Consider the following 17,283-nt stretch of genomic DNA (forward strand, 5'->3'; position numbering starts at 1 on the left):
AAAAAAAAACCATTTTTTAATTGCTTCTACTTTCTTCCATAACAATTCTAAGGGTCATCTAATGCATTTGGGAACACGGATGTTTTGAACTACCTTTACTAAGCTTTGCAGCAAAAACTGACCTCTGTATCACCACCACCTTCTTACAGGTGTTCTGTCAACAGTCTTTTCTTCCTACATTGTGAACAGGAGCATGTACAGAAATTACAATTTCTCTTCTTATGAGGAAGGAAGTAGTCAGTAGCCAAAAGACAAATCCACAGGCATTTCATTTCTGGAAAAATGCACATTTCAGAAAATGATATCAGCAAAAAGCTAATTCCCTTTCATTTGTTTTTACACCTGTCATACAGGACTAAACATAGCCTCTGTCTGTGCTTCACCACCATATGTTGCCAGTTTCAGACTGCAGCAAAAGGGGTTTTAAATTTAAAAGGTTCTATGCAAATTCCAGCTGCTAATAGCACTAATTTTTATGTTCTAAAGGGATAGGATTTTAATTTGTGCTTGCAGTTACTTAAGGTATATTCAGACATCTGATGACACTTGTCTAAAAATCAAAATGTTGCTTGATATTCAAGAATACCAATAGTCCTTGTCAGCTATGTGGAAGTCCCTTATGTGTCTCCTGAAAGGAACATTGCAGCTATGACACGTGTGGAACTCTCCTAAAAGACACTGGGAAAAGAGAGGGGAAAAAAGATATGGAGTGTCCTTCATCTTCAAATGCACAACTTGAAATATTCTGAGGAATTTTGAAGGAAATTATTTTCAGGAAGCCCTAAAAGAACTCCCCTTCTGAAGACCAGTTCCTGCAGGGCAGGGTACATTAAGCATTCGTTGTCCATTTAAAGTCCTTTCAAAAGTACTGGCCAAAGCTGTCTTGCATTTTCTCAGCTCTTCATCTGAATTGCCTGTTTAGTAGTTGCTCTTCTGAAGAGATAGGTTACAGAATGCTTTGAGATTGCTTTTCCTTGAAATTCAAATCAGGCACTAGCAATGAATTATATAAAATTGTTAATTCCAAGCTTGTATAACGAGTGTGTAACTATTAACTTGTGTAATTTGTAGAACAGTTACATCATCCTATTTTGCATCTGCCTTTTTCTATGTTATGTAACAAAAATGAGATGAAAAGACCATCAGAAAGGTACAGGAAACATAATGATAAAAGGTTTTACAGGCATGATTCTGGGAAGACTATGTCCCTCACAAAGCAGTTATACAGCTCATTCTTAGAAGTGCCAATAAAATCTTTATGCCTCTCCTTTCCCACCCTTTCCCATCCACACACACGCTATCATGAATTGTTTAGCAGTGCTTTGGATAGCTGTATCTTATTACACTTTCATAACCTGTGCTTGTTTGTCACTCACCTAGTGTAACCACTATTCAGTATACATGTGAGGCTTTCAACAGCTTCATATAGATATAATATAACCAATATTTAAATGCATCTAAATTTCTACTTTAGGTATTGGATCCTTCATTAGGTATCAGACTTCAAAATATTTCAAGTCAGGTCTGGAAATATTCTCTGCTAGGTCATCCTGTTCTGATCATAAGGCCTCATAAAAGAGCTTATCTGGAAATGTGTAGGTTATTGCAGAGAACTACTGGGGTTCAAGTCTCTCCCAAAACTTTTAAATCATTTGCAATAAAATTCCAATTTAGACAGTCAAAAGCCTTATGTACCTTTTAAGAGGTAATCTCTTTAATCCGGTTTGAAGTTTTGCATCTTACAGCAGAGCATAGGCTGATCTAGTAAGGCAGAACAAAAACAGCGAAGCTGTACTGAAGATTTGTCTAGGAATTTCTTGGACTGCCCAGCACACACTATTTCTTCCTCTGCAGACATGAATCATGGTTTGTTGCTTTTACTTCAAATGTACAGGTTAACTGCTTTTTATCTAATTTTTCTTCAATGAAGAAATAAAAGCCACAAAGTAAAAGAGTGTTCCTTGAACCCAACAATGACAACACTAAAACTTGATGAAAGACAATCAGACATTTCTGTGCAGCTTACTACAACAGCAAGAACAGCTTCACAAAATCCAAGAAAGGATTAGCTGTCTGCAGATGAAATTTCTAGTATATAGTAATTAAAGCAATGTTAAGACTTTTAATTGAAAGATCTAGGAAAAAAAATAAACTTGTTTAAGCCAATAATTCTGCAGTACTTTTTAAGATAGCATTTAACATCTGGTAAGAATTTTCTGCAGATGATTTTCGGAGATATTTTCGTACCATCTTCTTCAACCTGTGCTGCTGGGCACTGGGTACTGGAAAAGTCTGGCTACAGATGTGACCCACGTGTCAACTCCAGTATACAGGTGTTGTTGTTTTTCACATTGCTACGGTAGCATAGCTTCTCATACTGAAAGTCAAAAGTACTAAATAAACAAATTAGCAACGCTGGAACAAAAAACACCTTAAACAGTATTTCTTAGTTACATGATAAGATTATGTGCAGTACAGGTGAATTCCTCTGAGCTGGCTCATAAGTTTGCATCCAAAAGACTTTGCCTCCTATAAACTCTGAAACTTGTAGGTGCCGCCTTCTGTAAATATTAATAGTGGCACAGGAGCGATGCCACAAGGAAAGGGCACTCAGCCACCCCGGGCACTCCCAGCAAAACTCACTGTCACGCAGCCTCTGTATTGCTTCTTCTTGAAGCTTCTTATAAGCTGGCAGATGTAAAGAATCTTTGATATATACTACAACATTGTGTGGAGGGTTGGTTGTAATTATACCTTTTTTGCTACTTGCGTTCTGAACACAGCATTTAAACGTTTTTTGCAGCAATCAGGAAAGCCTCAGTGTACTTTCAAGCACTCATGGAGACCAACCTAATGCAACCTGCATCCCCTCAGCCAGCCTTCTCCATCTGCGCTATGTAATGCACTCTTAAGTCACAAACTACTTGAAAGCAGATGACTTCAAGCTCTAGATTTAAATAAAATAAAATAAAATAAAATAAAATAAAATAAAATAAAACATTCCATTTCAGAACTTCCAAGCACTCTAAAAGACACAACCCCAAATTCCGCCAACTACGTGGCAGCCTGAGCGGGTGGTGCTTGTGCCTCGGTTCCCTGGGTAACAAGCACACAAGCTTGGCAACAGAGCACAAACCTGCCAGGAATAAAGCACGAGCCATTCCAGTTTTCTCAATGTCATTTTAAAATATCTCACTGTCTTAAAAGATGGTTTAAAAGAGATGGAATTAGCTTCGTGTGCGTTCTTCTTTTGAATCCAGGGCAGAACAACGATTGTATATTTATCCTGAGCAAAGCCAGTGATCATCTTTGTCCAAATCCAAGCAGACAATGCTCACGTCACTGGAGCTAGTATGACACGTGTCAGTAATTCATGGGACTGGAGCAGGTTAGAAACTGGCTGCCTTGGTCACACAGAGAGCACGATTACTTAATGATAGCAATTTCCCAGTTTTACAGTTTGCAGCTCCAAGGAAATATCACTCACAACAGTGAAAAAAAGTCAAGCCTGAGGTGGTTACTTAGCACAGAGAATGAGAGCTGGTTCTTCTAACACTGAGAATCACGGAATTTATATCAGTGCTTAATTGATGTGCTGGATATCCAATCCTAAATGGATTTGTAAGAAAGTTTGGGACACCACCCCTTTCACATAACTAGAAGTTATGGGTAAAACTGTATTTGCTTTTCTTTCAGCTGTTATCTTGACTCTTGATTTTTTTTTTCTTTTAACGATTGCTCACCATATGCCATTACTCTTCCAGCTGTGAGAGTTATTTATTTGTGCGTTTTTCCTAAGTAGCTCTGCTAATTCCCTACTGAAAGGCCATGCATAAGAAAAGGGCTGCTGAAGCCAGCTGAAGACTTTCAGAACATAAGGAGAGGGCATTAGGGAAGAAAAGAGATATTGAAACCTCTCAAGGTTAGACTGAAAATGTAACCTTTCCTCATTAAATAAGTGTTTTTCAAATTTCTATCAGTTGTAACAGGAATTCATAGGCAGAAAAGTCACGATTATTTTTACATTCAAGATTGCATGGATAGGAAAGATAGAAAGGCATTTTGTTTAGCAGGTAATGAACTATCAACACGGTACCTCAAGAATAAGATCATTAGTGCACAGGAGGGGAAATTCTATTTGTATGTAGTTTACCCCGCTGTTTATGTACAACTGTAGTGATGATTTCATAGATTTATAGGAAATAAAGAGCCAAAAAAAAAAAAAAAAAGTGAAAAAATCAGTAATCAAAAGTGGGAAAGGATTTTTAACTAAAAAAAAATCTTTAGCCTAAAAACTAACACACAAAGGTTTTTACAGCTGAATAGCTTTCAGGCCGAAAAACACTATAAATCTATCACTGCTTTCTGACCTACTTTTCCATGGTCATGGCTAATTCGATCTTCTTGCCTTTCGTATCTCTCTGTCTCTGCCAACAGACAGATGAGCAGTGGAAGAACAGAAGAGGTAGGTTGGGTTAAGAGTCCAGATCAAGGCAAATCATCACAGACGGGACAGAAAGATTTCAGAGATGTAGTCACCAAGTAAGCAGAAAATTACTATTTTTAGATGAAGTCAAAGGGCATTATTAATACAAACTTACTACATCTCAAATTGTCAAAATGTGTCCAGGCAAATGAACTGTGTATGGATAATGTAACATCTGAAACATTTATTATACCACCCGTATAAAAACTAAGTTCTGCAGAAAGGTATTTTAAGACAACTGAAAACATAGTAGACGTTGTAAAATGAACCTTCAGAAATAGGGAAAAGAATGAGTACATCAGAAAACTTTGACATTTTCTAAAAGAATTATTGTTATTTTTGTTTAAGAACTATGTATTTGTTTTGGAACAGAAATGATTTGTAACATGTGAAATAACCGAGAAAATATGCATTTAATTTCAAGTCATTTGAGCTATTCTACCTGACCTTAAGAACAGAAAATAATTCCATAAAAACTTAATCACATTCCACTTTTTTTTTTTTCCCTGGGATAAACTTTTCATATGTTCCAATCTCTATTATATGCCCTCTTACAGCAATTTTAATCTGATTTGGTAAGTAAATGAGGTTTATGTAACAGCACTGACAGTTGTCATCTGACCCCTATGTCTTCTGATAACTTTTCATTCCATTGACCACTTTCAAATAGATGAAAATACAAATTTATGTGAATACATTTGAGAACTAACAGCTGCTTGGAGAAGATAGGCTCCAGTTCATGCCCCTCTTTAAATCAAGACATTGCAACTCTGTCAATTTCTTTCTAGCCAGAAAGCATCCACATGGACAAAGCCATCCTCTGCATGAGCTGCTATATGCCCAGCCAGAAGGGAGGAGAGGGGAGGGAAAGGGGGAAGGGAAGGTGAAGGGAGCCCAGAATCTAAACTTCCAAGAACTAAGAGAGTCCAAAATAGAGGTACTTGACATGTAATTGCAATGCCTTGATTCTGAGGACCTGCATTCTCTGACCTTGGCCCAAATGCACAAGAATCCACCACCTACATAAATCCACACCATGTGCAAAGGACAAACACGATAGTAGTGCCTGCTTACAGACCTAATAACTCCTAAATCCCTTCCACACAACCTACCAATTTGGCTGGGCATACAGCAGCTCATGCAGAGGCTGATACATAGTCTATGTGTATGCTGTTTGGCTAAGAGGAAACTTCCAGGGCTGCAATGTCTAACTTGTAGGAGGGAAATGGGTTTGGGTCTACCTGCCTGCAGAGCTTCTGCCCAGCTCCATCTTTCCCCCCATTTATTCTACCAGGAATACACTTTCCAAAGGTAACTACTATGTCTTTCTAAATCTACTTACAGTATACACAAAGCACATTGCTTATAGAGATTAATTACCTTTCTGAGATGAAGGCTTTATTCCTCATTGAAAACTGTAGCAGGACTAAGATAGATGTAAAACTGGCAGGAGATGAGGCCTGTCAAACAATGTGCAGATATTTTCACAGTCCCACAGTGTGCACGCACCCATGTAATCTTCCTTTAAGGCATGCTTGGACTTTTTTTTCCCTCAGTCCTAAATGAGCTGAATGAATTTAGTGCATTTCAGTTAAAAACACAAGAACCTACAGGACACGTTTCAGCCAATTGTCCCGAGCCAGATACTCTTACGCTGTGATTTCTAAGGGAGCTGTATGCATTTAACACATCACCAGAAAACATTAGCACTTCTACTATTGTTTTTTTATAGCTTTACAGAAAATAATTTTTGTTTGTTTGTTCCTGGCTGCATATTTACTTTTTAGAAAGCTGCCAATATTGGAAATAACAAGTATTCCCCAAGTGCTATTTTACCATTTTTTACATTACCTTAGCAATCCCCTAGCAACAACAACAACAAAAAACCCCTTAATAACTACTAAGTTCTTACTTCCCCAGGAAGCTGTGGGAAAAAAAAAAAAAAAAAAAAAAAAAGACTAATTTCCATGAAAGATTTTCTTTTATTGGAAAATGATGATGAATTTTCAGCCAGTTCCAGATGGCGAAAGAATAGAAATACAGAGGTATTGTGCAGCTCTATAGTTAACGTTGTATGGAAGGTTCAAGCAGATCTTCAAGCAGATTAAATACACTTGGTCTCCCAGTTTAATATTCACATATTTGAAAAAACATTACCCTTCAGAGAATGACAGAACAAAATAGACAATTTTTTATTTAAATTATAACTGTGAATCAGAGGTATTTGATTCTGCACTCTTCTGACCACAGAGTGAAAAGAAAAAGGGAGAGTTAATTTCACTGCAACTTTCAGTTCAAGATTGCTAAGAAAATGTATTTCTTTGAATTAAAAACTGGAGCATGAATTTTCTTTTTAGAACATATTTAAGCGTGAAATAAAGTTTAAAGCAATTTTTTTTTTAAAAAAAAAAGGAATTTTGGGAACTTACATTTAAAAAAATTACAGGAAATGAACATTTTCCTGTAAAATCCTTTAGGACTCTTAATTTTTTTAAATATTTATTTATACCATGTAAGACTGATACATCTAAGATCGCTATCTGTTTCTTGCACCAATTTATCAGGCTTCTATCAGTTAGGTATGGAATCTAGTAAATCTAATGTTATTCAGTGTGTTTTTTTCCACTTTATATCTAACTGAGCTGAGAGGCAAAAATATGTGGGATATCGATTAGATATTAATATAGCTGAGTGTCTATAAATTTAACAGTATTGAGGTATTTTACAGTATTTTACCGTATAGTAGTAAAAGGGTTTAGCTGATGTGAGTACAGTTGCTAACATGCAGCTCCAGGATACCAGATGTAGTATAGTGACCAATTTTAAACCTATATCTAAAAGAGCAGATTCTGCCAGGGAAAAGTGCAGATACAATAGACAGGAAAGAAAGTTCACCTTTGAAAACTGAGATTTTCACAAAAATAAAATATAATTAAATAAAATAAAAATTACTGATATTAAGAAAAAATAATCTTATCATAGTTTTCTGCTTCTGTACTGTTTTTTTATAAGCCATGCGTCCCTCAGTAAAACAGGAAAAATTTTTGCTTCTTTACCAAATCTTCAGAAATATGCAATAGATATTAATATTCTGCCTTCTGCCCTATTGACTAAAATATTCTCAGAAATCATGCCATCTTTTTAAACAATCAAAATTGTTCATGTATTTTTATACTGCTTGAATGGTTTCCTAAAAAATATTTTATAACTTCTATTAAAAATAGTATGTGCTATTTGAGACTACACGGATATAATAAAACATTTAGTGTAAAACTCTATACTTCTCCAGCAAAAGGAATTATAAATCTTCAAAGGTCAGCTATAAATACCTTTTCTAATGCCTTTGTGACTGAAAAGAGCTGTGTAATAATGAGTATAATCTTTGTCTGTCCAGACTTTCTTTCTCAAGGAAATCACAAATTGGCAATTTCTTCCTGTTCAATTGATTCCTTTAACTCTTTTTTGCAGGTACTCTGTAGGATTCAGTCTTTCATAGCAAAGGAGAAAAAAAATAGATGTGTAAAAAAATGAATAGCTGGAATCATTGCAAAGTAGACTGAAAGATCTTCTCTACGAAACAACAACAAAAAAGACCTCAGGAAGACAGACTTTAGGGAAAAAAAACAAACAAAAAAACCCACATTTCTGCTTCAGCATTTGAAACAAAGTGAAACATTTCTGGCTCTACATAGAGAAACCAGAGAAAAGCAGATAAACAGGTAACAGTGCTGTTTTCGTTGTTTCCTTAGATGGACATCACCCATTGCTGTTCTGAGCGCCAGAGCAGACGCAAGTCAAGTCCTGAAGGGCAAAAGCAGCTGTGAATAAATCTTATGAAATCACAGTCTGCTGCTGTTTTTTAATGAAATCTGTAATAACATGAAAAGGTAGTGAAGATGTTACAGAGCTCTCTTGCAAGCCCATCCTGCCTGCCATTTTAAGAGATGCCATGGAACTTTCTCTGTTTACTTTGTGCTCTCCTTAATGCAGAAAACCAAACATGTCACTGAAACAAGGAGCTGAGTAAAATAGGTGTAAGGTAAGAGAGTGTAACTAGATTCACAGCATCTACAATTTGGGGTTATTTGGATGAGAGAAAACTACTGGAGAAAAAAACACGCTGACTTTTGTGGAAGGAAAAGCTGTGCTGGAATGGACCTAGCCAGTAGCTTTAGTGACTGTCTCACAGCACACTGGCTTCGCTGTGAAGGAAAAACTCTTTCAGAAACAAACATATCCATCTCTAAGTGTTTTCTATGCATCCCACATACATACATAAAATGTCCTTAAGATAACTATCTCCAGAAGACAAACTACTGAGAGTTTTCCCGATGACTCAAAAAAAGCACTCTTGAAAAGTGTTGATAATAAAAAAGGGACCTACAGAGATAATGGCAGAATTAAGAGTCTCGTTTTTATCTGAGCGGACATACTGAAAATTGTTCATTTATGTATGTGAAGACATGAAAGAACACAGTTTTTTATGGCTCAGCAACTTAGCCTTCAGAACCTCAGGGATGGATTCTGTCTCTTTGAGGGCACCAGGTTGGTTCTCAATGAGAAAAGGAATCGTTTTTCAGGTTGATGTGGGGTGTACACTCATCTAACAGCAACTCAGTGAGGAGAGATAGGATTTAAATCTCTTCCTTTCAGCATGAGTCAAAACCAGTCAGAAAAGACAGAAGAGTAGGTGGGGTTTTTTTTGTTTTGTTTTTTTGTTTTTTTTTTCCACAGAAATTGTAGCAAATGTCATCAGTTGACCCCCAGACTTGCTTTAATGATCTGCCAGCAACAAGTGGTGCTCAAAGGCTGAGTAACGAGCCAGATGCAAGCCTTCTGCAACCTGCCCAAGGCATTGTATTTTGCAACCAGAAGCAAACAACACACACCAAAATAACACACAAGTGCTAGTGCTGTAAGAGCTGAGCAATACCTGACCACCTTATGATTACAGATAGAAAGAAGGAAATTCACTTTACAAATGGATTGTCCCCAACAACAGCTGGGCATGTGGAAGCAACCAAGTACGTGCAGAGTAGTGCTGAAGTGTCTGTACACAAGCAGTGGGGGTTGAAATAAACAAACAAACAGATCAACTGCTGTTACTGTTTTGTACTGAGATGGTTTTGAAGCATTCAGTGCATGCAGCTCTATCACAGAAATCTGAGCATTATTTCATATCAAGCAGCCACACAAGGGTACTAATTTTTAAAAGAGTACTAAATATTGATGTTTCCAGTGCTCAAGACGATAAAGCAATAATTTATTTTGTCTGTACTGTTGCAGTCAGGAATGCGCTATGAAGCTTTATTTCATGATTCTCCAGTCAGTTTAATTCAGCATGCAGCCACACTGCTGCTGAGGAGGTTGAGCTTCTCTCTTTCCCCCCCTTTCCAGTCCCTGTCCCTACTGCTGTCCCAGCATTAACATTCAGGGGAACCTGTGGCGAACCAGAGAGAGGTCTTCTCTGCAAGGAGACGACACAAGCATTAATCCCTGCACAAGGGAGGAGGCAAGAATAAGCATACAAGAACGTGCCTTTCAGTAGCAACAGTGAGTTGTGCCCATTAAACTGCTGTGGGATCTGGGATCCCCAAGTAATGGTTGCCACAGAAAACTTCACAATGGCATGAGCAGACTGATGCCTGCTGCCGCTTTTCATGGGGTTGGTGATGGTTTCCTCAGCCACCTCTGGCATCTTCCATTTCTGCCTGATGCTTCATACATTTTTCTGTTATTTAAGCTATTCAGCTGCACTAATCATAGTTATTCCAGCCTCATTACCTAATTGCCCATTGTCAACCTCATTAAATCCCTCTCTTTTTATATTTTTTTTTAAATAGCCATGCTTCTTACTGTACTTCTTTCCTGAAAGTTGAATAGGACGAGTTGATTCCCATTGTGTCTGCCAGAATAGGATGTGGACTTAACAATAGTGGATGAAATCCCTGTCCAAATTAAATCAAAAGCATAACCCTCTCTGATTGCGTTGCTGTTCTGATTAACCCATTGTCATTTAAATCCAAGGGTTTTGCTAAGAGAACTGCAAGCCTCCATTGTTTTCTGCGTATCAGTGCTGTTATTCACACCATGGTGTCCCCTTGTCAGTGTGGGTCCTGCAATGCCTCTGCCCCACCATGATCTTCCCTGGCTGCCCTTAAACACTAATTTGAAGACATGGAGAATCAGGCGGAGGCCATTACGGCGCAGTGAATGGAACCACTGTGGTTAGTAAGGGCTTCATGAGTAGTACAGTGTCATAATACAAACATATAACTAATTAACTAAATAATGAAGAGGAGACATAAAACAGTTCCTTATGCCTGGGGAATTATAGAGCCTAGGGCTCAAATAGAAGCTTTAAATAAGTATTCCTTTGTTTTCATTAAGATAGGTTGCTTTATTTTAATGTACATTTTATATTAAAATTAATTATAACTTATATTGGATTCTGCGGTTATAATTCGTATTTTCTGCTTTATGTGTCACTCACTCATTAGTTTCCTAAATAACAGAGAACACACTTAGTCAGTTGGCATTTTCCAGTGTTTTAATTGCCTGCTGTGATATAATTATTGTGACATTTTGGGATGTTTTTAACATCCTGAATTAAATATTCTGACATCCCACAGAGCACTTCATGAAAACAGTCAAACTGTATTCAAGTCAACAGGAGTCTACAGTTGTCATTTAATATCAAAACTATTTTTTACATTAAAAAAATGTAGGTAAAATTGAAGTATTTAGTAACTTACATCTTTTGTCAGTTTTCACTTCTTAAACTGCAAAATGTTTTTAGAATATAATGAATATCTGCAGATCTAAAAATACTGTATTAATTTGCATTTTATTTTCATTTTATTTTCCTTAGGTAGCCATGAAATAATGCTACCTATGAGTTCTACTTCCAAAATTCACCTTTTAGAGAATTCTCACTGTAAAATATGCTACCTTTATTTAAAAATAATTTAAGAACCCTGATTCACAATGGTTATGAACTACATTATATATTTTGAAATAATTGCACTTCCACACACACAATTTTTTTTTTTTATGATGATTAAGGTAAAATGCTTTGACTTCCAGATTAAGATTCACTTCTGCTAACAGTAACTGTTTAATGGATTACATGAAGAGAATGGCATATGTCAAATAAAATGTTGTGAATTAGCTCCTGAACGGTGTAAGAATAAATAAGAATGAGCTGAGTGAGATATACTGAGATGATAAACAGGCATTTCCCTGTCTTGGTCTTTTCAGCCCCATTTTGCAACTAGACTGGAAATTTCCAGCTATATACTAGGAAAGCATGGAAGAGGTTTTGAGAACCTCTTAAGGCAATGAGGGCAGCTCCATTCAGCCTCCAGCCCAGCCTTCTGCCTCTGCCACACTGCTGCAAAGATGCAGAGACCTTGCCAGGGACAGACAGAGAAATCAGGAGAGCGATAGAGGGGGATTTTGCAACACTGCATTCTCCAATTAATACCTGGTCTCTAAGGAGTTGTGCACTGACTCATGCACAGCACTGTATTAAATTGTGCTATGGTCGAGGTAATAAAAAACACAGGTAGAACTTGACCCTTCCCTTCCCCATGTGAGTCCAGCACAAAGTAGTGCTATTGTGAATATGGCATTAAACCAGGAGCTGTGTCTGGTCATTAAATGTAATCTTAAAGTGAGAGTTGATGCTTTTACATACACCGAGTGTTTGATTTACACTGGCACCTGAAACACTCAAAAATAAAACTCTCAGTGTGCATTCTGACATTTCAAGTTCTGAATAAAGATTTTGCTACCTTACCTGCAAATATAGTTATCCTATATTTACCAAGCTTCAAAAGTTTGTCTGAAACTTTCTATAATAAAAATTAGAAATGCAACACTATAATGCTGAAGTAATGATCCACAAATCTTAAATACAAAAATGTATGTTTCTGCAAAAAAGTATATTGGCCTGTTAAGTGATCAAGATACAGTCAGTGCAAGACGAGCAACAGGGTCAAGGCCCTACAGTTTGTGTGGAAAAGCAGTAGTTGCTAGTTTTTAGAACTGAAAGTGAGGAAGGAGCAATAAACAGGCCTATACCACATTGGCATTGACTTGGTAGCAAGAATGCAGAAAGCAAAGATCTTCCAACTCCTTAAACACAATACAGCAAAATTTTCTAAATCAAATCAAGTGAAAAGATAGAAGTATTGCTCAGTGCAGTGTGTGCAAAATTATTGTCCCTTGTAACTTCAGTGAGAACCCAGAGAAAGAGATAATAGAGTTAGGACCTGGGGACAAACATGTAGCAAGGATGTTACTTCTATGTATACAACTACCTGTCTCTTCTATGAGTTATAGCTTTATTTCTATGACTAATTATTTACTTTATATCTTTCTGAGAGTAGACTGTTGTTGATTAATATTGACTTGACCATGCCCTGGTGTATTTACTGCAATAAAACGCACTGAAATAATCCCAGTGATATGATCAACGCGTTCAATTACCCAGCTGACATTTAGTGCTGACACTCTATCCTCACGTCAAACTTCCCTGCAGACTTGAGTCCTTTTTTGTTCAAATCACATCTCCATTTTTATTTCTTTAAAACACTTTAAATGAGTTAATTACAATTCCAAACAGCAGATGTGTGTTAAGTAGCCACAGGATTTGTACTAATATGATATTTGCTCAAATATTCTGTTAAGTGGAACTTGTGCTGTTGCAGGGCAGCAAGAATAAAGAGCTAAGAAATAAGAGATTACAAATAACCTTTAAAATTAAACTCACATAAACAGTCTGCGTTTGTAGCCACTAGCAGACTGGTACTGACCTTATTTTATCCCAATTCTGAGTCATATCTGAATATATTAAAAGATCAGTTGAAGTGTCCTCAGCTTTATCAGTCTCACTGAAATGTCCTACTAACACACTGTGGCTCCTGTTTGGCTATGCACCTAAACCATCTGTGCTAAGTGCATCCCCTCTTAACTGAGCCCTGAAGTACTGCTTCATGCAGCTGACCCCAAGGGAGACTGCCCTGAGTTAGCTTTCTCTTCTACCTGAAAGCATTGTGATGCAGGAAGGTGGTAACAGATCACTGGAATTAGGAAAAGGTTACCCAGAAAAGCTTATTCAGCTGGTTATTTGCAGGCACAAAATCTGAGGGTACTGAGGTTTTTAGTTTGAGACATGATCAGCTGACTCTAGTCAGTTGTGAATCAGTATTTAAAACCAAAGAATAAACCAAAGAACCATTGAGAGCTAGAAACAAGACTTCCAAGAGTCTTTTCAAAACTTTCATGAGTTATGTTTTGCAGGAATATATATTACAGGAAAAAAAAATGCATCTTTGTGCTTACGTGTTGAAAAAAATGCTATGAGCCTCTTAATTTTCTAGAAAATCCACCTAACATAAAAAGTCAGAGCTCTATTTTATTCATTACTTGCTCCGAGGTACTGTGGAGCTGCTGTCAGACCTTTACTTACATAGTTCTTTCAGATATATCGAAGTGATATATGAGGCCATGAGTAAAGTCTCACTCATATTTCGATATTTTCAGACGAGGCACTTCACTGTTAATAAATTGGAACTGGATCGTTATCTTTACTGAAGGAAAATTACACTGGGAGCACACACATTAGCATTTTAGTCCAATCAAAAATTAGTGTTCTCAAGCATATCTTTCACTCACCCACATACTATGCTCTGCTTCACATGACAGAGGTGTTTTAAAGTGCAAGGGGCAGAGATTTTTCAGATAAATGTATGCTGGAAGGTATGCTCCAAAGGTACACCTAATGTTGTCTGGCCAGGAAAGCCTCAAAAAGCATGAATAGCAGAGATCTAAGTCCTGATCACTCTGCAGGAGCAAGGTGTGAAGCCACATCCTGATATGATCATCATTCTGACCAGAAAAGTGCCATGGGAGCCTTGCTATTTAAATATACAAATCACTGAAAACCAAGATTTCCTTCTTGTCAGTGCACCTTCACCTCCCAGCTAACAAACCCAGCAGGGTGACACTGACCTCGCTCCTACCTCCATCTGCAGGGATGTAAACCTCTCTCTCTCTGGAAATATCTATGGCCATTAACTTGGGAGTAACCTGGGGGACAAGTTGCTCTCTGTTCATCCTGCTGACATGGTGGCATCATGCAGAAAGGAATTTATGATAAATTGGATAGGAAAGAGAGAGCTCAACCCTAACTTATAGGTTAGGACATTTCTGTTAAAGATGGGAATGCTTGGTGACAGCCTGTGGGTAAATAGTTGTAGCTGCCATCAGAGAAAAAGAGATCCCTTGCACTGATTTTGGAAAAACATTACAACTGCATTTTGCCAGAGCCTAATCCTATAGTAAGTATTAAGTGTGTTCTGAGGATGCCTCCCATATCAAGCTGCTTAGAGGATTTGGTAGAGAAACCGTTCCCAGGCCGCTGCCAGTCTGCAAGACAACATAGGCAAGCTATGAGCAGCCTTGAGCACACACAAAAACAAAATTCTGGATGCACTTGGACCTTTAAAGGTAAAGAAAGAAATTCAAGTGCATCTGGAATGAAACAGCTGCTGAGCAAGGTCTTCTTGGATCACATTTTAAGTTTTGTGATCAGAAAAACTTTATTCAAGGTAGCATCTGATCCCTGTGATTTTGAAGTATATTAATACTGTCCCTCTAAAAGAAACATCAGGACCTTAAGAAAATGAAGAAAAGTGACTTCTGGGCAGGAGCAAGAGCAGACAGATAGAAGGTGGCGTGGGCTGCAGACCTTAGCAGCCTCACCAAGGCAGCCCGCAGCACTGCAGCCAGTAGGCAGAACCAGGAAAGAACTTTTGGTACGCGCTTAAGTTCACTTCTAATTAGGAAAGTGGGTAAGTGGATGCTTGAAGTTAATCACCTACTTAAGTGCTTTCCTGAATTACAGCCACGCACTGCTATCTTTATGTAGGCTCCATTTTATGACTACGCAGAAGCAGAGAAGGAAAGTATCCAGGTAAAGGGAAGGGGATGAATCTGAGTAAATTCTACCCATGCTATTTTTGTTGGCTTTCTTCTAAGGCTGTCAAACCACCTTGACCTTTATTTGGAAATCTGTTTGTTTTTTGTCATTTGGGATTGATATATGTCTAAACAATAGACTATTTCCGGAGGGTAAAACATCTCTTCCTTTCTTCTTTGCTTTTTGTTTTTCTTCACATAACTTTTGCAGTTTCTTACTTCTGTCACTAAATAGATACAGCTGTTAGGATTGTAGTAATTTTAACTATAGCAGTGCAGTGTGTGTGGCAGAGAGCTGTTTCCTGTCCCTCATCCTGGTGAAGCAGATTTCTGAGTAAATATTTACAAAGAAATAATATTAGTACATTATAATTAAAATCCTAATTTTGAAAGAATAAGAAATAAAGACGGTGTGATTAAATTACATGAAAAAAAATCAAAGCAAATAAGAAAACATGAGGTAGAGTTAGTACAATCCTATTGATCATTATTAAAAACAAACAAAAAAGATCATTCCTGCTTGAAAATGATCATTCAACAGAATATTTCACGTTCCCTGAATTCATTCAGAAACCCTTCCACACCTTTGTGTTTACTAAACATTCCTCAATACCACATAAGAAGTAGAAACAATATTGTCAGCTATTCTGAAAAGCTCCCAGTTTCTAGCAGGTGCAGTTTACTTTGCTTCCATCAGAATCCTGAAGTGCAAAATGAATCCAAATGCAGCTCCAGCACCAACAAGGCCACCTCTTAGTCCAGAGATTGACCTTCACCCTCCAAAACTGGTGCTTAGGTTGCTGACTACTCACTGCATTTCATTTCAAAATGTAGCAAAGAAACCCTATGCAGATTACATATCATATTTGGTGAGACTCTTTTCTTCAGAACAAGAGATATCATATATTGCTTCAATCTTGTGTATTTTAAACCAAGCTTTACTAAAAATTCAACTATGAAAAGGCTCAAAAAATGGCTAGAGAATGACAACAGAAACAACTACTTTGCAGCTGTAGATCTGAATGAAAAAACAAAGGCACATTTATTTTTTAGATATACGTATGTCCATTTATTTGCAGCCAGGTAAGCTAAGTTGGAACTTTTGGAAGGTTGCTACAAAAGCAAACATTTGTCCATAGAAATCCTTTTGTAGGATCAAGGCCTAAAGTTATTCAAAAATAACCCAAATTCAGCCAGCAACTTCAAATTACATCATTTTAATCTCTTTTAAAGCTCACTCTGAGACACTATAGATTTAAAACCCCCACAAGGAGGTTCCATTGGACAAATAATAATGAAGTAGATCAAGCTAATCCTGTAAAAAGAGCAAACTCAGAAATATTAGGACAGATTTTTAAAAAGGGGCTTGGAAACAAGTGTGTTCCTGGCCTGCAGAGCCTATAGGGGCTGAGACTTTTCTTGTAGTCCATGTTTCTTACATAGAAATTTCCCAATTGAGTAAACTCTGAATGAGCTTCTCAAGAAAGCCAACTTGTCTCCATTTCCTCTGAGAGTCGGTAATTTGCATGAGAACAGTATTGGAAGTTAGCCCTAACTCTCACAAATCTGTTTCCAGTCTCACAGTACCCTCTTCTTTAGACCAATCTCCCCTTTCTAAGGGGAGACTGACTCAGGGGAGGCAAGACTTTTTTCTCATCGCCTAGTAAAAAAAAACACCTACTGTACTGATCCCTATCCCAGCACCTTCCTGCTCTCAGTGGCCTCCTCCCTGCTGGCCGGGGTGCAGCAGCAGCTCAGCACTAAGGCAGCTGCTCTCGCTGTGCTCGGTCAGGCTGGCTAACAACACACAG

Source organism: Gallus gallus, chromosome 4 (genome assembly GCF_016699485.2).
Source record: "Gallus gallus isolate bGalGal1 chromosome 4, bGalGal1.mat.broiler.GRCg7b, whole genome shotgun sequence".
NCBI lineage: Eukaryota > Metazoa > Chordata > Aves > Galliformes > Phasianidae > Gallus > Gallus gallus.